This window comes from Emydura macquarii, unplaced genomic scaffold (assembly GCF_026122565.2).
Source record: "Emydura macquarii macquarii isolate MOO-44397 ecotype Brisbane River unplaced genomic scaffold, CSIRO-AGI_Emac_v2 contig_3450, whole genome shotgun sequence".
Classification (NCBI taxonomy): domain Eukaryota; kingdom Metazoa; phylum Chordata; order Testudines; family Chelidae; genus Emydura; species Emydura macquarii.
Window position 1 is genome coordinate 42,419 of NW_027133587.1, and position 20,971 is coordinate 63,389.

At 48.6% G+C, this 20,971-nt stretch overlaps 1 protein-coding gene and 1 pseudogene across 1 annotated transcript in view; one reads left to right on the top strand and one right to left on the bottom strand.

Moving 5' to 3' along the window:
- Positions 1-20,971, bottom strand: part of LOC137144297 (zinc finger protein 271-like) — a 58,910-nt gene that overhangs the window by 12,973 nt on the left and 24,966 nt on the right. The gene's annotated exons all lie outside the window — the stretch shown is intronic.
- The window catches only part of LOC137144291 (zinc finger protein 850-like), a 91,106-nt pseudogene continuing 75,271 nt past the window's right edge, over positions 5,137-20,971 (top strand).

Genomic DNA, 20,971 nt, shown 5'->3' on the forward strand with positions numbered 1-20,971 from the left:
CCGCAGGGGGTTAGTGACGCTCGGGGCTCAAGGTCTCTGGCCGGGAAAAAAACCTTCCTGAGACGGGGGGCGGTCTTTAGCCCGTGAGGCAGGGGATAAAGGAGGCAGATGAGGAGGCAGAATCCGTGCCAAATTGAAGGCACGGGGGTGGGGGTGGAAGAGCTGAAAGCAGGGGGAAGAGAGAGCCAAGGAGGGGGCAAAATCAGGGGCAGGTGCCAAGGTTAAGACCTGAGAGATGCGCTGCACCGGCAGAGGGGAAAGCTGGGGCAGGGAGGGGGTGTCATAAAATGGGAATCGAAAGCCTTTCTCTGATTGCTCCTATGTGCTGAAGGAGTATCTACATCCTCATTTCTCAACCTGCTGTACGTGTACCCCTCAGGCAAAAAACCCAGTGATGGGAGGTGAGGGGCAGCCGCTGACTTCTGGGGAAGCCAGGTGGCAGCGGCCTGCATCCAGCCTGGTCCCAGCTGGTCCCAGCTCCCAGCTGGGAGGGAGGCAGGTGGCTCACACAGTGTGATTTGCCCCAGGCCTGCACCCCCCTCGGACAGCCATGGGGAGCAGTGCTATGCACTCTGGTGGGCCGCTTGTACCTGCTCAGAACTCACAAGTTCCCACCTGTGTGAGGAAAACACCACAGTGACCCCGCCATCAGGCCATAGTGGTTGGCTGGTGTTGACCTTGGCTCCTATATGGAGGAAGAGGAGGAAGGAAGGGAGAAACAGCAGCGGGTTTTGTGATCTGCCACAGCCACGCAGAACTCAGAACTCTCCTGTTTTATGAGAAATCCAGTCTTCCAGCAGTAAAGGGGGAAAAGATTGTATTTCTCAGCATGGAAAATTGAGTGTTGGGTACTTATTAAAATTTTCAGAAGTTAGGGGGTATTTGCTACCTAAATGGTTGAGAAACACTGATCTACACCATGATTCTCACTCATTGAGGGGCAACCCGCTTTCATTGCCATATCTACCGCCTATAAACCACCCTTGATTTGATAAGTCTAGGTGTGTGTCTGCTGCAAGAAATGAATTTGCTGTCAGCAACACTGAGAAGTGTTTTGGAAAGAAGGTGGAGAGTGAGATTCTTATACAGAGGTGATGAAGAACGAATCGTAAATGTTTCCTGATAAATTACATAAAAACATTTCGGGACAATTTTGTTCATTTCAAGCCTATTTCCCCCCAACTGAATATATCTTGCCAAGAGAAAAGTAAGGGACTATGATGTTTTCACTGGAGAGAACACCACCTAAGAATACAGCCATCACATTTCGGTTTATTGCTCGAGATTTGAAAGGCTACATTTAAAAATACCTTCCTATAAAGCTGATAAAAATCACATGGTGGCAACTCTCCCAGTTGTGGTTCACAGCTCAGCAGAACAAAGAGCAGCTTTCTGAACATGTCATAGAAAATTTAAAAAACAGCAGAGCAGCGTGGCGCAGTGGAAGCGTGCTGGGCCCATAACCCAGAGGTCGATGGATCGAAACCATCCTCTGCTAGTCTGCATTTTTAGTACTTGCAACCCTGGAAATAATTCATCCTGCCTTTATTTGTGGTGCATATAAATTAGGAACAAATTCTCTTGCTGTTTGCTCTTTCACAGTGATTAAAGAAAGGAATAAAACCCCAGGGGTTCCCAGCAGACTCTGTATCCCACAGAGTTCCCCCCTCCTGTAAGGACAGAGATGTTCGATGACTCCAATCGAGTGGTTTTCTTCTGCTACAGCATCTTTTTCCTGGGGAGCAACAGGGTAGTTTTTAGGTAGAAGCAGCTTGATTCATCCTTTGGCAGTGAAAACAAGCCAGGTGCAAGATTCAAACCTATTTTCAAGGACCCCCTTGGATTAGCCCTACTTGGATAACCACTCAGCCATGCCCAAAGAAGGCTAAAACGTATTGCTATGGGGAAAGGGGTCATATATTCAAAATACACACACCCACAGCTACAAACCGCTGCTGCTGTCCTGCTCAGGACATTAGCTTTTACTAACAAGGTTTGTCTGTGTTCTCTTTTTCACCTCATGTGGCTAGTTTGAAGGATCCAAATTGATTTTTTCTTTCAAAAATACATAACCCCCGAAACCTGCTTTGAGCAATCAGAATAGTTTAGTGTTACCTTAATTTTGTCGGTCCCAGTACAAAAGAAGTGGCTTTTGTACTTTTCTGTAGGGAACAGAGATACTAAAGTTAAGGAATTCACATTCTGGAGTTGTGGGTGGAGGTTTTACTCTCACATTTCCTAGCACAGAGAAATAGTAACCAGGAACTAAGGACTTAGACTTGACCAGAGCAGGCCAAGGTGGTTGCAGCAATAGAATGGTGATTATCAAAACCAAGGGCACACGTACCCCTGGGGGTATGCAGAGGTCTTCAGCTCATCTAGATAGTTGCCTAGTTTTACAACAGGCTACATTAAAAAGCACTGGCGAAGCCAGTACAAACTAAATGTTCATACAGACAATGACTTGTTTATACTGCCCTATAGACTATATACTGAAATGTAAGTACAATATTTATATTCCAATTGATTTATTTTATAATTATATATGGTAAAAATGAGAAAGCAAGCCATTTTTCAGTAGTCGTTGGCTCTGAGGCTTGTATTTTTATGTCCAATTTTGTGAGCAAGCCGTTTTTTAAGTGAGGTGAAACTTGGGGTATGCAAGACAAATCAGCCTCCTGCAAGAGGACTCACGCTGCAGAAGAGAAGAGTGAGGGGGGATTTGATAGCAGCCTTCAACTACCTGAAAGGGGGTTCCAGGCAGGATAGAGCTAGGCTGTTCTCAGTGGGGGCAGATGACAGAACTAGGAGCAATGGTCTCAAGTTACAGCTGGGGAGGTCTAGGTTGGATATTAGGAAAAACATTTTCCCTAGAAGGGTAGTGAAGCACTGGGATGGGTTACCTAGGGAGGTGGGGGAATCTCCATCTTTAGAGGTTTTTAAGGTGAGGCTTGACAAAGCCCTGACACTGCATGTGGATTGAGCATGTGCAGAGGCCTCACTTAAAGTGGTGCATATCAATTTCTTTGATAAATTGACGGACGAATGTAAATGAGCTTGCAAGGTGCAGTGTGCAACATCATAAAACCACCTCTGTGAGAGGCAGGAGAAGCTCTCCCGCTGACATTGTGCTGCCCAGGCCGGATCTTAGGTTGGTGTAATTTACGCTGCTCAGGGGCATGGCTTCTTCATGCCCCCGAGCAACGTAAATTACACTGCAGCAAATGGTAGTATAGACAACCCCTACGACGTTCAATCTCTGGAGGGGAGGGTGGGTGTTCCAGATACTCATTGCATTGAAGGGGAGACCTGGATTCTGGCTGATTTCTGGGGTCTCCTCTCTCACTCCATCCTGCCCCCCAATCCCAGCCCCACTCAACGTGGTGATTTCCCTTGCGGTGAAAGGTCTGTACATGAATGGCAAATGGCAACACACCCCAGGGGTCCCCCGGCAGTAACACCAAGATCCCAGACATCGCCAGCCAGGTGGCGGAGAGACACCCGGGGCATTGGCTTCTCCCCCCACTGCGCTCGCAGAGGGGTTTTGCCTCAAGTCAGTGCCAGAAAAGAGGCATAATCTGTTCCCGAATTCACTTCATTTCAGAATCCCTGCCACTCTTCCTTGCCAGAGAGAGGGCAGGAAATTGACCACCCCCAGATCTCAATCCTCTATTACTGAGGGGCTTGGGAAAGACCTGACCCCATCTGGGATATTAGGTGCATCTAAAAGCTGCACAGAGCTCTGAGAAATCACAGGAACCACTCCCCACCCAGCCTCCTCGCCCCTCATTAACAACACACTCCCCAGCCTCAGCAGGGCAGCCCCAGCCTGAACACGTTCTGGAGGATGACTTCCCCTCTCCCCCAAGAGCTCCTGGCTCCTTTCCACCAAGAATTGTCATTGTTATCATGGGAGGCACCAGCTGGCCCTGCTTGCTACGCAGCCTGATAGGTTCCTTTCGTTAGCGTGCGAGCAAATGGTCAGTCTTTGGAAGATAAACGTGTTGCTGTGAGTTCTGTGTTGCGGCTGTCCTGGGAGAGAAGTCGTGGCCGATGGCAGACTTCACTCTGCTTTATTCTCTGTATATGAGGCGATACTTGGCACAGAGCAGCTTTCCAGGAATCAGGAGCTGGTGTGTGCTGAGGGGGCTGCCTGTGCGCTCTTTGCCTGTGTTCCAGGGTGGGTGTATTTGTGTAAATAAAGCGAATCACGGGAAGCCGATCTACAAGAGCCAGGCCATCTCTCGCTCACCAGCCGGGCCACTCTGGCAGCGGGAGAATACTCTAGTAAAACCAATGGCGGGGTTAGTCATTATGTGAACAGTGCACATGCGCATGCGAGGTTCCCCCACGCAGATAAAGGATGCGCTCCCTGCCCCCGAGAGAAGAGACAATAATCCCAGCAGTGTCCCTGTGACACGTAACCCTGGGGGGCAGAGAAAGGAAACCGCTGTGCAGGCCCCCTTGGCAAAGAGGGGGATCTGTCCTGCTCGGCACTGGATATATTCCCCCTGCCCCCGCGCACTGGGGTGATCAACACAGGGATAATGCACTAAATGGAGCTGGGCAGGACTGGCAGCTGGGAACCTCTCCGCAGTTATTCTCCCTGCAGGCCTTTGTCAGCGTCTCTCTCTCGCCTCCTTCCCTGTCTAGCCCCTTCCCCCTCGGGCTGGGATCCCTTCCTGGGGGGGATTTTTCCTGGAGCTGGATCGGCTCCTCCTCGTGGGGAGCCAGAGCCGGTGTCTCCCAGGGAGGGCAGCAGCTCTGGGCAGTCACGGCCGCGGGAGGGGGCGCAGATGGTGTCTCGGGGGGAGCTGGCTCCAGCCCCTGGAGACCGGCCCAGGGCCGAGCGCAGGCAGCCTGCATCCAGGGGTTGGTATTTGCAGGGCACAGGAAGGGGCTGGATGCAGCAGCTGGGAGCGGGGGGCGGGAGGGAGGATGCAGGGATCGCAGAGAACAAAGAGCCGCGATCAGCCGCCGGGGCAGCTCCCGGGCGTGGGGACGAATCGCGGCAGCTGCCTCCGCTGGGCTCCGGGGCGGTACTGGGGGAGGAGAGACCGTCCTGACCGCGCCTTCCCTGCCCGGCCAAGGGGGGACCTTCTCCGGGCCGGGCTCGGCCCAGACTCTGCTGCCAGCAGCTGCCCAGAGGGAGACTCCAGGTGACCGAGAGCGACCTTGGGGAAAGGGCCGGGGAGGGGCAGGAAACTGACTCTGCCCAGTGGGGGCCCCCCGCCCCCATCTCTGCTCCCCGGGGTGGGCGAGCCCCAGAGATGCTGCCCTCATTCAGATGAAGGCCAGAAGGGATCGTTCCCATCACCTGGACTGACCTGCTTGGCCCAGGGCCTTACATTCCTCCCCCCCCTCCCATCCCCCACCACTGTATTGCCTCCCACAGCCTCTTTGGATAGAGGAATCTTCCTTGGCTGGGATCCCCCTCCCCCCCCCCTTCCAGGCACTGGCAGAGCTGGGCCTGTGGCAGAGAGAAAAAGCTCCCAAGAACGGGACGGTGTCCAAGTCTCCCATCTAGGGGGGTCAGGAGAGGGGAGAGATTGAAGAAAGGAGGGTGCCCAGAGAAATAAGTGGGGGGCAGATCCCCAGATCTCTAACCCAGCCAGACACACCTACGGCAGTGTCCCTGGGCAGACTGACTCTCCTGAGAACAAGGTGAGCGAGGGGCAGAGGAAAAACCAGTTCCTGTCTCTCCCTTTTCTCCCCGCCCCAGGCAGGCGTGCGCTGCCCTGGGGACATAGGCCCTGGGACTCCTCCAAAGGGTCTGTCCCGGTCTGGTGTTGGATTCAGACCCTGTTTCTGGAGGCTTTAAGAATATCTCGGTGGGTTTAGCCCGGGTGGGAAGGGCCAGGTCTGTAATACGGTGTAATACGGTGACTGGGCGTTTTCCAAGCATGGCAGAATCTACAGCTTCGGTCTGCAGGGAAGGAGCCCCCGGGGGGAATCGTGATGTGAAATTAACTAAATCCGGCTCTGAAATCTTCTCCGTTGCCCTGACAGGCTGCGGAATATCATCCGTGTCTCGCTCCAGCTCATCCCAGCCTCCCACCAGACAGGGAAGGGAAATGGCTGCGGTGGAGATCGTTCAGGTAGAGATTCTTGCCGGTGTGTCCTGCTGGAGGAGGAGGGGCAGTAAATATTGCAGAGGGCAGAACTTCTGGGGAGTTAGGTCTGGAGGGAGCAGGGAATACACAAGGTGAAGAAAGGGAGGGGAACAGAGTGTGACGAACCTGCTGGGACTTGTTTGACCTGGGCCTTGATTCTAGGAACAAATCCTTGGGTGTTGAGGGAGAAACGTCCCTCCTTTGTGAAACAGGAAACAAACCAGCCAAACGTGTGGACTGGGCTGCGAAACGGACCAGATTTCCAGTCCTGACCCTCAACCTGCTAGCCAGTGGCTGGTATGAGATATGAAGGGGACACCCACCCAGCAATGTGGTGTAGGGAAGGTGACCTGGCCCCTCACATCCAGCTGCTGGCCACAAGGAGGTTCTTGGGATTCCTACCAGGGGGCTTGACCTGGACCCTGCTGGGATCTCTGTCTCCTGCACCCGCCTCTGGCTAGTGAGTGTGTGACGAACGTGAAGGCCCCATTTTTCTGCTGGGAGGGACGAGGGCTCTCTCTTTCTCCCCATGCTCTGGTGCCTCCTGGTGGCTCTGAGCCGGGTGGGGCTAGGACTGTGCTGACTGTCTGTCTCTCTCAGAGCTTCCATGGATCGTCACTGTGAATAGTGGGGTTGTCAGTGGGGCAGCAGGTGCTGAGTACGGGACTCTTGTTTTTCAGGGGCTGGTGACCTTCGAGGAGGTGGCTGTGTGTTTCACCAAGGGGGAGTGGGCTCTGCTGGACCCCGCCCAGAGAGCTCTCTACAGAGACGTCATGCGGGAGAACTACGAGAACGTGACCTCGTTGGGTAAGGATTTCCGTCCCCTCCGTTATTAGAAGGGGAAACGCAGAGTTAAGACTCACCTCACCCCCACACTGCAGTCTCTACTCTGCCCTGCATCAGCATCACCCCGACACGTCAATGACACCCATAGCAGCGCTCTGCCCTCCCCTGCTAGAGAACGCTTTGGGAACAGAGCACAGGAGCAGTAGAGCGCAAAGTCGAACAATTTCTCTTGGCTAAGGCAAAATGTGGGTTTAGTTCTGGCTTAAAGAACAGAAGTTGCCTACACCTGGCCAGCACTCAAACACTGACCATCTGAGACTTGAAAAATGTTACAAACTTTTTGCTCTCCCCGGGGGGTTCCTTCTGCGTCATTCATAGAATCCTAGAAGATTTGGGTTGGAAGGGACCTCAGGAGGTATCTAGTCCAACCTCCTGCTCAAATCAGGACCAACCCCAACTAAATCATCCCAGCTGGGGCTTTGTCAAGCCAGGCCTTAAAAACATCTAAGGATGGAGATTCCACCACCTCCCTAGGTATCTCATTCCAGTGCTTCACCACCCTCCTGGTGAAAAAGTTTTGCCTAATATCAAACCTAGACCTCCTCCACTGCAACTTGAAACCATTGCTCCAAGTTCTGCCACCACTGAGAACAGCCTAGTTCCATCCTCCTTGGAACCCCCCTTTCAGGTAGTTGAAGGCTGCTATGAAATCCCCCCTCACTCTTCTCTTTTGCAGACTAAACAGCCCAGTTCCCTCAGCCTCTCCTCATAAGTCTTGTGCTCCAGCCCCCTTATCATGTTTGTTGCCCTCCACTGGACTCTCTCCAATTTGTCCACATCCTTCCTGTAGTGGGGGGCCCAAAACTGGACACAATACTCCAAATGCGACCTCACCAGTGCCGAATAGAGGGAAATAATCATTGCCCTCGATCTGCTGCCTTCTCTCGATCACTGCCTTTGCTTAGCCCTCACTGAATCCTGGGGACTGCTGGTGTGTACACTGCCGCAATCTTGACAACCTCCATGACAAGCACACTGCTTTGTGCCCCTGCACTGATGTTTCCTACACCAGTTGGTACAGACAGGAGGCAGCCTCGGTGCCCCAGGGTTCACACGCCCCTCTTTTCGTACCACAGTCGCCATTCCGCCCAGCTGCTCCAGTTCAACCCTCCGCCATTCAATGAAAGCTACAGTTGATACCGTGCACACAGCTAAACCCTGGTACTTCAACGCAACACAAACAAGGGCCTGTTCTCTTTGTCTGTCTTTGTATCGATTCTAGGTCCATAGATTTTTAAGGCCAGGTGTGGACTATTAGGTCACCTAGTCTGACTTCCTGTAGAACAGAGACCATAGCATTTCATCCCGGTACTGCTGTACTGAGCTGAATATCTTGTGTTTGGAAGGAACCGTCTTCCAGAAGGGCATCCAATCGTGAGATGAAGACTTCAAGAGATGGAGAATCCTCCCCTTCATGCAGCAGCTTGTTTCACCTTGGCACCTCCCTTTCAGAACCGTTTCCAGTGGCTCCTGACAACAGCAGTGGGAGAGGTTGCTGGGCAGAGTTAAGGTTATTGCAGGGATGGCGTGTCCTTTAATTCTTTATTTATTGGTATGCAGAGGTTTAAGCTTAGCCACTGTCCATATGGTGAAAGGCCTGAGACAGCACTGGGCAACCTTCACCCTGCATGAATGTAATTTATGAGGATTTAGTTTCCTTTTTTTTTTTTTTTTTTTAAAAAAGAAAGGACGTTTTTGCCACCATAACTGTCCACACTTAAGCTGTTGCCAGCAGAGCTATGTTGGATGGCGCGTGTGTGTGCGTACGCGTGTGCTTTTTCACAGCCTTAAACAGCAGAGCTGTAGAGGCAAAACTTTTAAGAGCAAACCAGGTCCAAGTCAGCCCATTGATTTTAGAGCGCTTGAAAATATGCTTCTTAACCCAGAAGCTTTGGTGTCCGAGGGCAAAGCTTTCAAGGGGAACTCCTGCAGAATGCAAGAAGAATGCACGGCACACATCGTCGGAAAGGTGTCAGCGGCAGGGCTTTAACTCAAATGCGTGGGTGGCGTTCAGGTTCAATGGACACCGGATGTTTTCTTCAGCCAGTCAATTCCCATGAGAGCAGATTGCTGGAAACCCTCTGGCTGTTAGCAAGAGTCTTGCAGTGTTTTATGTGCACCTGAGTCTATTTCACTCTGCGCTTTTCTTTATGTCAATCTGAAATTCCAACCTCTACAGTTATTAGCTTCTACTATTCTGCTTCCCCAACAAGGCTGGCGGGGAGGGCATGTACTAGTTGAGATCAATGCCAAGTGACTGAGATCAGCAGAAGCAGAGTTTCAGCCCTAGGTTTGTGCAAGAACATGCCAGTGTTGAATGTGAAAAGCTGCTTTGGGGCGGGCTGTCTGTCAATCAAATAACCCCGGATTTGGGCCACTAGCCCTGCTCTGCAGCCACTTGATGACCAGCAAATTTCAAGGGATTCTTAGTAAGCAAGGGGATTTTAGAGCAACTAGAATAGCTGATCTTTAAACAGAAAGTTACGTTGAACCTTAGCTGTGGTAGAGGTGGTGGTCTGCTACAATAACTTCCCAGAGGCATGAAGGGTATGACGGGCAGGGGGAGCCCAGCTGAGAGGAGACAGTGGGAGGTTCCTTCCTCAGTAGCCGGCGATGCGGAGCTGCTGCATGAAAATTACTGGGGGTACAAATGTGGGTCTGCGGAGCTCCCAGCTGGGTGGCGATTCCGTTCCAGCCTGGGCAGAGCCACTGGCGATGCACGTCCTGGGAGAGCAGCCACTGTAGGAAGCACTGCCCGCACTGGAGACGACGGGCAGCTCCTCCCGGGGCCTCGGAGGGATCCAGACCTTCAGTTTGAGCCTGGAAGCCACCAGGGCAGTGAGGCAGATCCTGGCCCTGATTGCTGAGATAGACCACCCCTTGTTCCTGGCCCCTGTCTTGTCACCCTGCTGTTCCTGGTCTTCTGAGCTGGACCCTGGCACCCAATTTTTGCTTGACCATGCAGCCCTGAGCACTTAGGGCTCTAACCACTGGACCTCACTGCCCCTGACACGGCACTCCTAGGGTGCTGCAAAGCAGGGAGGGCTGAGGGCAATGTGAGAAAGGGGAGGTATGTATGGAGGATGAGGCAGGGTGGGGTACAATGGGAGGAAGAGGAGGGACAGATACCAGGGCAGGTGGAGGGCATGGGGCTCTGGGGGTATGGAGGAGGGGGAGGGTTGGGTAGGAGATCCGGATTACCTGGGGGTGCGGAACAGGAGGGCTAGTGGGAGGGAGAAGGTTGGGACTGTTTCCGTGAGGCAGAGATTCCACCGTGCCTGTGGCAGCCAAAGTCTCTAGTCACCCCCCTCGAGCCAAAACCCAACAGTGCGTCTCCATCCTCCGTCGCCGGTCAGTTCCTGGGGACACCTCTGTCCGTGCTCCTCTTCTTGAGCTATGGCCTGCCCTTGTCCTCCCCCAGTTCTCCTCTCTGATGCTTCCCGGGATACCCAGTGCTGTCAGACACCTTGCGACCCCCTGCCCGTCGCAGGTGGGCGCCTTGTCTGCTTCCTCTTAGCAGGTTAGCAATAGACACACTCAACCCCGGCATCCCCTGAGCATCTCCCGGGAGCTCCCAGCGCTTCTTCTGCTGGACGCTCCCCATATTCGCGGCTTCGCAACTCTCAAAGACGCAGCACACCCCGGATTACTTGTTACACCTCACCTCACCACGCTGCTGAACACCCGGCTCTCAGACGCATTTCTGGTGAAAACTAGGACCCGTTTAGCTCACCAAGGCTGGAGATTCAAGTGACAGCAAGTGGAAGTTGGGGAAACAAATGGTTACACATTTGGTAAAATCCTAACCCCCTCCTAGCCCCTCAGCTTACATCATGAGATCCTTTCAAAGGCTCTGGCAAAGTCCTTCCAGCATTTTACAGCCAGGCCAAGCCGTGATCTTCCTTTCGTGAGACACGTCCACTGTTGGCTTGCCTCCACGGCGGAGGATGCAGGGTGTCCCTCTCCACCGCCTAATGTGCTGCGCCGTTTCATGATTTTCATTCATCTACAGGATCCTGCTGGTTTATATTTTTCCTGTCTGTTCCCTCTTTGGAAGATTTCACAATCTCTTCATTAGCTTTTGGCTTTGTCTACAAACAGGCACCGATTGTGAGGTGTACAATGGCCAGTATGCACGTGGCCAGGCAGAGAGAGAAAGGTCTGTTACCGCCTGCTTGAAAGGAATCTGTTTCAATCTTTACGAAAATAATTTCCAGGTATAGATGCATAAGTTCCTAAATGTTATCCTTCCCCAGATTTCTCAGTGCTTATGCTAACCAGGGGGCTGGACAGAGAGCTTACATGCCGCCCTTAGTTGAACTAACATGTATATTGTCTGTGGGATCTCAGTAAAACACGAGACACCTCTGTGCCCTCTACCACTTGGCATCAAGAGATCCATGAGTCACATCCTCTTCCTTCTCCAGTCACTGCATCAGTGTGTTCTTACAACGATCCTTCTGATCCCCTGTTCCAACTTTCTGTTTGAGTTCCCCAGGGCTCAGTCCTGGGTCCCCTTCTTTTCTTCCTCTGCACCTTACTTCCAGTTAATCTCATCCGCAAACACACATTCAACAACTGACTCTATGCTCATAACTCATAGATCTCCCTTGCTACTTCCGCCCCGCCTCCTTCTGTCCGAACTGAAATCTCAGCCTGCCTCTCTCCATCTCCTCTTGGATGTCTAGCCACCAGCTCAAGATCAATGGCTCAACTGGCTGGAAGCAAAGTTCTTAATATTTCCCCTCAAGCCATCTCCCCCATCTTCTTTCCCTATCACCACAAACAGCACCATCATTTTGACTGTCACTCGGGCACATAATTGAGCAACGTCTTTCTGATGGACCTCACTCTTTTCTCTCATCTCACCCTGCTCAGATCCGTTCAAAAGTAAAAAGTGACCTCATTATCCTCAAACATGACCTCTGAGGAATGGTTGAAAGAATTGGGCAGGTTTAGACTCGGGCGGGACAGGACCTGAGAACCGTTTTTCAAATATGTAAAGAGTTGTTCTAAGAGGATGATGATCAGTTGTTCTCCATGTCCACTGAAGGTTGGAGAAGTAATTGGCATGATCTGATGCAAGGGAGGTTTAGGGTGGATAATACAAAAAAAAAAACTTTCCAACTCTAAGCATAGGTAAGTACTGGAATAGATTTACAAAGAGTGGTTGCAGAATCCTCATCATAGGAGGTTTTTAAGAACAGGTGAGACAAATATCCATCAGGAATGGTATACTGATACTTCATCCTGCCTCAGTTCAGCAGAACAGACTAGATGACCTGTTGAGGTCCCTTCCAGCCCTGTTTTGTAAGATTTTATGATTTGGTGTCTTAGCCCATTGCTTTGATCAGGTCTCCCTGTGGAGAATGTGGGATTTATTTATTTTATGAAAAATACGTAAGACTCGTCTTCCTCTCTCATTTTGCTTTGTTACCTGCCGGGTATGAAGGATTGAATTCCTTTTTGGCTGTTGGAGAAAGGTAGACCTGGCCAGATTGGCACGGAGACACTATCAAGAAATGTCTGTGTCTGAAGGAAGCATCTGGCAGAGACAATGGGAGATGTAATAACTGGAAATTGACTTGTAATGAGTGCGTACCAAAGGACTGCATCTTGGGTCAGAGGGACTGGATTACAGACTGGGCTTTTAACTGGCGACTGCCCCTGTCAGAGAAACGGAGACAGGGAGAAAGTTTGACTTTGCCAACATTAACGCTGAGTTAAGTTTTGCCTTACCAGGCCCACCTGAGGACCCTTAAATCCTATACTCTAGTTGTCTAATAAATGCCAGCTTCTTTTGAAAATGCTGCCATGTGTTGCAGCATCACCCCTGAAGAGATCAAGTCGCTACCAGGAATCTGAAATCAGTCGGACTCGTTAGAAAGCCATGATGGGAAAAAGGTTCCTGCCACTGGAAAACCCAGTCTCAGAAAAGGGGTGAGCAGTGGGGATCGCCCTCAGAAAAAGTTAAGTCTAGGATCCAGCACATGAAAGGGAGACTGTAGAAAGGTCAGGGAGTCTAATGCCTGGACAGATCTCTCTTTGAATCCTGCCTCCCACTAATCTCTGTTGCATCAAACACAAGCTGCTTATCTTCACTGTCTTCATGTACCCCCGATTTCTCACTCAGTATCATATGAAATAGCATATAAGCAGTCTATACCTGCCTATACCTACAACTTACATCTGTTTCGCACACACTGATTAGATATGAAATAACCTCTGAGATAACCATAACAATAGATAACACGATGATGAGGTGAACTCATTGTCTCCACAAAACATGGAGAGTCCCCACCCGCAACAGCCACAATTTCTTCCCCGCATGCTTCTTCGACCTTTGAATTTGTCCCTAGCCTGCTTCTGATTTTTCACATTCTCTACTTCCAAAAGAATTAGTAGGTGGCTCCTGAACTATACCATCTAATCTGCCAGCTTTCTCCACACACTGGGATTTTCATACACCTCACTTGCTAAACTCCCTAATTCCACAAAATTGGCTTTCCTGACTTCTAATACCCCTGAGATCAGCATTCGGTCATATCCTTGCCCCTCTTATTCCTTACTCCACTGAACCCCACCAACTTATGCTTCCTATTATCAGCTTCCCTAAGGACTCTTTCGTTGTCCCCGGACCTCTCTGTCAGTTGAGCAGTTCCAGAGGGATTTTCCCTCCGTCTGGAGTCTTCACTTTCTGGCAAGTGCAGTGACCGTCTCTGTGTTTTAGGAGCCTCTTTGATAATGAGTGTCTGGCTGTGTGTGTTCCCAGAAAAGATGTGTGTAGTTAAATCCCGCATAAGGATATGAGGGAAAAGCTTTTCCCTAGGAGGGTGGTGAAGCACTGGAATGGGTTACCTAGGGAGGGGGTGGAATCTCCATCCTTAGACCTTTTTAAGGCCTGGCTTGACAAAATCCTGGCTGGGATGATTTAGTTGGGTTGGTCCTGCTTTGAGTGGGGGGTTGGACTAGTTACCTCCTGAGGTCCCTTCCAACCCTTATCTTCTATGATTCTATGATAAGTAGAGTGTTTTGCACCTTTGAACACCTGGGAAGATGGCCTGGTTTACAATGGACTAGGATTAAATTAATACAATGATTTATTTTTATGACAAGTGGCCTTCGAATTCTCCTGATCTCCCTTGTTTTCTTCCCCCTGAGCAGGGTTTGCTGTTTCCAAACATGATGTGATCTTCCAGCTGGAAGGAGAGGAAGAGCCGTGGGTCCCAGATCTCCAGCGTTCAGAGGAAAGAGAGATCCTCCGAGGTCCCTGCACAGGTGAGGAAACAATAAACCAAATCGGACTCTGTAAGCGCTCGAGGGAAACAGCTGGGATTCCCTGCAAAGACTTTCTGAGTTCAGGCTAGTCCCCAACAAGACAGTTCCCAGCAGATATAGCTCATGGCTTCCTACAGATCATGGCTGGCACCCGGCAGTAGCTCAATCCCTTTCTACTGAGCGTTTGAATGGGATGTGGAAGCAGAATTGATCCCCTCATCTCTCCCCTATAGGAAGAGTCTGGGGGAATTCAGTCCCTGATTTTTATTTTCTGTCTCCAGCACTTATTTTTGGTTTAGTCTTTGCTTTTCCATCCCTATTTGAGGTTCTCTCTCTGTCCCAGCAGGTGACGCAATGGTGAGTGAGAATGAGGAGCTGAATTCTCAAAAGAAAGATGCTGAGGAAGTGGAAGAGCAAGTAGAAATGCACGGGGCATTATGGCAAACATCCAAAGGGAACGTGTCCAGGTGCCATGAGCAGGGGAAAGCTTGCGAATGTCACCACAGGCCAGAGAGACAGCAGGGAAACCACACACAGGAGAAAGTGGCTCAATCCATTGATTGTCAGGAAACTCACAAGGAACTTAAGGAAATCACATCCCAGGAGAAAATCCACAGGGAAAAGAGAAGAAATACATGCACCAAGTGTGGGAAAAACTTCAGTTTCCACTCAGCCCTTATTCGACATGAGATAATCCACACAAAAGAGAGACCCTATGAATGCAGTGAGTGTGGGAAAAGCTTCCGTCAGAGCTCAAACCTTACTGCCCATCAGAAAATCCACACCACAGAGAGACCCTATGAATGCTGTGAGTGTGGGAAAAGCTTCAGTCATACCTCATCCCTTATTAGACATCAAAGAATACACCGAGGAGAAAGACCTTATGAATGCAGTGAGTGTGGGAAAAGCTTCACTCAGAGCTCAATCCTTATTATACATAAGAGAATCCACACAGGAGAGCGACCCTATGAATGCTGTGAGTGCGGGAAAAGCTTCATTCGGAGCTCATACCTTACTATGCATCAGAAAATCCACATGAAAGAGAAACCCTATGAGTGTTGTGAGTGTGGGAAAAGCTTCACCCAGCGCTCAAACCTTACTACGCATCAGAAAATCCACATGAAAGAGAAACCCTATAAATGCTGTGAGTGCAGGAAAAGCTTCAGTCATACCTCCGGCCTCATTAAACATCAGAGAATACACAAAGGAGAGAGACCCTATCAGTGCTGTGAGTGCGGGAAAAGTTTCACTCAGAGTTCAGGCCTTATTACACATGAGAGAATCCACACAGGAGAGAGACCCTATGAATGTTGTGAGTGTGGGAAAAGTTTCACTCAGAGCTCAGTCCTTATTACACATCAGAGAATACACACAGGAGAGCGACCCTATGAATGTTGTGAGTGTGGAAAGAGCTTTGCTCGGAGCTCAAACCTTACTATGCACCAGAAAATCCACATGAAAGAGAAACCCCATGAATGCACTGAGTGTGGGAAAAGCTTCACTCAGCGCTCAAACCTTACTACACACAAGAAAATCCACATGAAGGAGAGGCCCTATGAATGCTGTGAATGTGGGAAGAGCTTCAGTCTTACCTCAGCCCTTCTTAAACATCAGAGAATACATAGGGGAGAGAGACCCTATGAATGCGGTGAATGTGGGAAAAGCTTCAGTGATAGCTCAACTCTTATTACACATGAGAGAATCCACACAGGAGAGAGACCCTATGAATGCAGCGCGTGTGGGAAAAGCTTCACAGTCCTGTCCTCTCTTATATCTCATCAGAGAGTCCACACAGGAGAAAGACCGTATGAATGCAGTGAGTGCGGGAAAAGCTTTAATCATACCTCAGCCCTTATTAGACACCAGAGAATACACAGAGGTGAGAGACCCTATCAGTGCTCTGAGTGCGGGAAAAGCTTCACTCAGAGCTCAGGCCTTATTACACATCAGAGAATCCATACGGGAGAGAGACCCTATGAATGCTGTCAGTGCAGGAAAAGCTTCACTCAGAGCTCAAACCTTATCTATCATCAGAGAATCTGTCAGGGAGATAAACACCATAAATACGTTGTCTAGAGCTGTTAATTTTTTTCTTTACTTCTTTTGACAATTCCCAGATAAGTGGCCTGTAAGGCTGTTTGCATCTTTTGCACACTCAGCTCCCAGAGACAAATTGCTCGCTTTTGCCTTTTGAAGCTTGTCCTTTCGGGGTGACTCCTGTGGTCCCTTCTATCAACTCCATTTTCCTATAAGTCATGGGAATTATGAATCCTTTCTACCACAAAAGTCCATCTGCCCCAGGTGGGAGATGTCTTCAACGAGCTACATGGAGGTAAAATATACCTGGGCCTCATCACTGTGGTTTCCATGAAGTTAGCTAGCTTGAGTCAGGTTTCCTGATGTAAAAAGTAGGGCTGTTAAATGATGAAAAAATTAATTGTGAGATTTAAAAAAAAAAGTTGTGATTAATCGCGGTTTTAACTGCACCGCTTAACAATAATAGAATACCATTTATTTAAATATTTTTGGATCATAGAATCATAGAATATTAGAGTTGGAAGAGACCTCAAGAGGTATCTAGTCCAACCCCCTGCTCAAAGCAGGACTAACCTGATTTAGCTGAGGTTAGTCCTGCTTTGAGCAGGGGGTGGGACTAGATGACCTCCTGAGGTCCCTTCCAACTCTAATATTCTATGATTCTATGATTCTATGAACCTCTGCTAAATCATCCCAGCCAGGGCTTTGTCAAGCCGCAGCTTAAAAACCTCTAAGGATGGAGATGCCACCACCTCCCTAGGTAACCCATTCCAGTGCTTCACCTCCCCGATAGGGGAAAACGTTTTTCCTAATATCCAACCTAGCCCTCCCCCACTGTAACTTGAGACCATTTCTCCTTGTTCTGTCATCTGCTACCACTGAGAACAGCCTAGCTCCATCTTCCCTGGAACCCCCTTTCAGGTAGTTAAAGGCTGCTATCAAATCACCCCTCACTCTTCTCTTTTGCAGACTAAACAAGCCTAGTTCCCTCAGCCTCTCCTCATAAATCCTGTGCTCCAGCCCTCTAATCATTTTTGTTGCCCTCCACTGGATTCTCTCCAATTTGTCCACATCCTTCCTGTAGTGGGGGGCCCAAAACTAGACACACTACTCCAAATGTGGCCTCCCCAATGCCGAATAGAAGGGAATAAACACTTCCCTCGATCTGCTGGCAATGCTTCTCCTAATGCAGCCCAATATGCTATTAGCCTTCTTGACAACCAGGGCACACTGCTGACTCATATCCATCTTCTTATCCACTGTAATCCCCAGGTCCTTTTCTGCAGAACTGCTGCCTAGCCCATCAGTCCCCAGTCTGTAGCAGTGCATGGGATTCTTCCGTCCTAAGTGCAGGACTCTGCACTTGTCCTTGTTTTTTTCTACATTTTCAAATGTATTTATTTCAATTACGATAGAGAAAACAAAGTGTTCAGTGCTAACTTTATAGTCTTTTTTTTTACCAATATTTGCACTGTAAAAAAGATAAACAAAAGAAATAGTTCCAGAGGGGTAGGCATGTTAGTATGTTTTCAGCAAAACAGCAAGAGTCCTGAGGCACCTTAAAGACTAACACATTTATTTGGGCATAAGCTTTCGTGGGCAGAAACCCACTTCGTCGGGTGCACCCAACGAAGTGAGTTTCTGCCCACGAAAGCTTATGCCCAAATAAATGTGTTAGTCTTTAAGGTGCCTCAGGACTCTCGCTGTTTTAAAAGAAATAGTATTTTTCAGTTCACATCATCCAAGTACTGTCAGGCAATCTCTTATCGTGACAAATGTGGTTTGTTTGTTTTTTTGTTGCCTAACTACACTCAGAAACAAAACAATGTAAAACTTGGGAGGCTTCAAGTGCTCTCAGTCCTACTTCTTGTTCAGCCAATTGCTAAGACAAACAAGTTTGTTTACCTTGACAGGAGATCGTGCTGCCCGTTTCTTATGGATAATGTCACCTTTAAGAGAGAACAGGCATTTACATGGCATTGCTGTAGCCGGTGTTGCAAGGTATTTATTTACTTGCCAGATATTCTAAACATTTTTAGGCCCCTTCAGGCTTTTGCCACTATTCCAGAGGACATGCTCATGCTTCCAGGCTCATGACAGGTTCTGCTTTATAAAGCAGTGTGGACTGACACATGTTCATTTTCATCATCTGAGTCAGATACCACTGTAAAGCATGAAGGATTCTTTCTCCAAGAATCAGGCATCACAGATGGGACTGAAGAGGTTTATTCTCGATACTGGGAAGTCTGATAAATCAGCTTCAACTTCATGGTGTTGCAAAGGTCACTTATATACAGCTTTTTATCACTTAAACAATCCATTTACATTTCTTCTATCTATTTACTTACAAATACAGACACCGTTCCACCCAGAAAGAACAGGGGTGATAAAGACAGATACAGAACATACGTGCAGAGACACTCTAATCAAAGGATCTCTGACTACACTTTGGAGGTGGGGGGAAATGTGTGGAGGGGGAGGATCCTTACAGATAGAAGGGCACATCACGGGGTGGTGGTGGTGTAAAGATTGTGCTGTTCTCATTGTGAGGCAGAATCACTAAGTGGGCATCTGGCCTTCCAAGTTATCAGGTATTTACACTAGCCATTGTCCTTGAGGATCAGGTATGCTCGTTAGCCATTTACATGAGTTTTGACCCCCAACTTGCTAGCTGAAAGCAAGTTCAAGTCTTACATCACCAGCAGGTTTTTTTTTTTTTTTTTTTTGTGCTTCACATTGTGTAGTTTCCACATCGGAGAGTTGCTCTTTTAAGACTTTGGACAACACGTTCCTCACCTCATCCCTCTCAGATTTTGGAAGGCACTTCCGATTCTTAAAGCTTGGGTCAAGTGCTGTAGCTATCTTTAGAAATCTCATCTTGGTACCTTCTTTGTGTTTTTTGTCAGCTCTGCAGTGAAAGGGTCCTTAAATCAAACAACATATGCTGGGTCATCATCCAAGACTGCCATAAAACAAAATACATGGCAGAATGCAGGTAAAACCATGGAAGCAGGAGACATACAATTCTCCCCGAGGATTTCAGTCACAAATTTAAGTAATGCTTTTTTTTTTAATGAATGCCATCAGCATGGAAGCATGTCCTCTGGAACGGTGAGAAAAGCATGAAGGGGCATATGAATGTTTAGGACAGGGGTGTCAAACATGCGGCCCGCAGGCCGGATGCAGCCCGCAATCTTTTTTGGTCTGGCCTGCGGATGGCCGGATACAGTCTGTGGTCTTTTTTGGTCCGGCCCCTGTCGGCTGGATACCTGTTTGTTTCGGCCCCTAGCGGCTGCTGCCTGGAATACCATGGGAGCTGCTGCCGAAAGTCAGGCCGACACAAGGTTTTTTGGCAGCGGGGGAGATGTCTCAAGCTGCCACCAAAAAGGAGGGTGCAGCGAGATTTTTCAGCAGATGATGAGACGCCTCCAGGGTGTGTCCCCCTTTAATTTCATTTTATTGCAATGTGGCCCGCCATTGCAAGTTAGTTTGACATCCCTGGTTTAGGCTATCTGGCACGTAAATACCATGAAACACCAGCTACAACACTGCCATACAAATGCCTGTTCTCACTTTCAGGTGACATTGTAAATAAGCAGGCAGCATTATCTCCTGAAAATGCAAACAAACTTGTTTGTCTTAGCAATACCTTGAACAAGAAATAGGACTGAGGGCACACGTAGCTGCTAAAGTTTTATTTTGTTTCATTTCTGAGTGCGGATAGGTGAGGGGAAAAAAATCGACATTTGTAAGTTGCACTTTCATGAGAAAGAGATTGCACTACAGTTCTTGTAGGAAGCGAGCTGAAAAATATTTCATTTATCGTTATTGCAGTGCACGTATTTGTCATGAAAATAATAATATAAAGTGAGCACTGTACACTTTATATTCAGTGTTGTAATTAAAATCAGTATATTTGAAAATGTAAAAAAACATCCAAAAATATTTCTAATCAATTTAAATTGGTATTCTTTTATTGTTTAACAGTGCAAATAAAACTGCAATTAATCAGGGCTAATTTTTTAAATTGAGTTAGTTTGTTTTGAGTTAATAGCTCGAGTTAACTGTGATTAACAGACCGCCCTAGTAAAAAGACAACTATCCTTGCAGTAAAAACATGGGCCATGTATAGTGGCTGGGGTTATCTAGCACATTTCCTCCTGATCTGTCCTTACCCCCATCCCATTTTCTAATCTAAAGAAACCTGGAGCATCACATTTATACTCTTCCTCCCACGGCAAAATTACTGTTAAAGTCACCAAGTTCCTCTTTGAGGGCAGATTGTCTCATGATCAGTTATTCTCATGTTACCTTGGCCTTGTGCTGGGTTTTTTTAAACTATTTTTCTCATTTAAAATATATTTAAATATAAAAAAAGAGCAGGAGCATGGACAGGAGAATAAGTGTAATTTCAACCTCTCTGGTGCTGCAAAGTGATGGGGTGAGCTGGAGGAATTCCTTCCTTTCCCATCACCCCAAAACCCTTGTCCTCTCACATTTTGAACCCTGCTTCATATTCCTTCACTTCCCAAAGAGTCCGGCGAGCTAGTGTTCTTAGCTTTCTGTGCTTGGGAATGTCGCTTGTCAGTCCTGGATCCTAAATCAGACTCATGAGGGCGGGAGATGAAAGTGTCACAGACCTGGAAGGGGATTTCAAATGGAGCCCAAACTCAGTGTGATCATTCAGAGTTTAAATC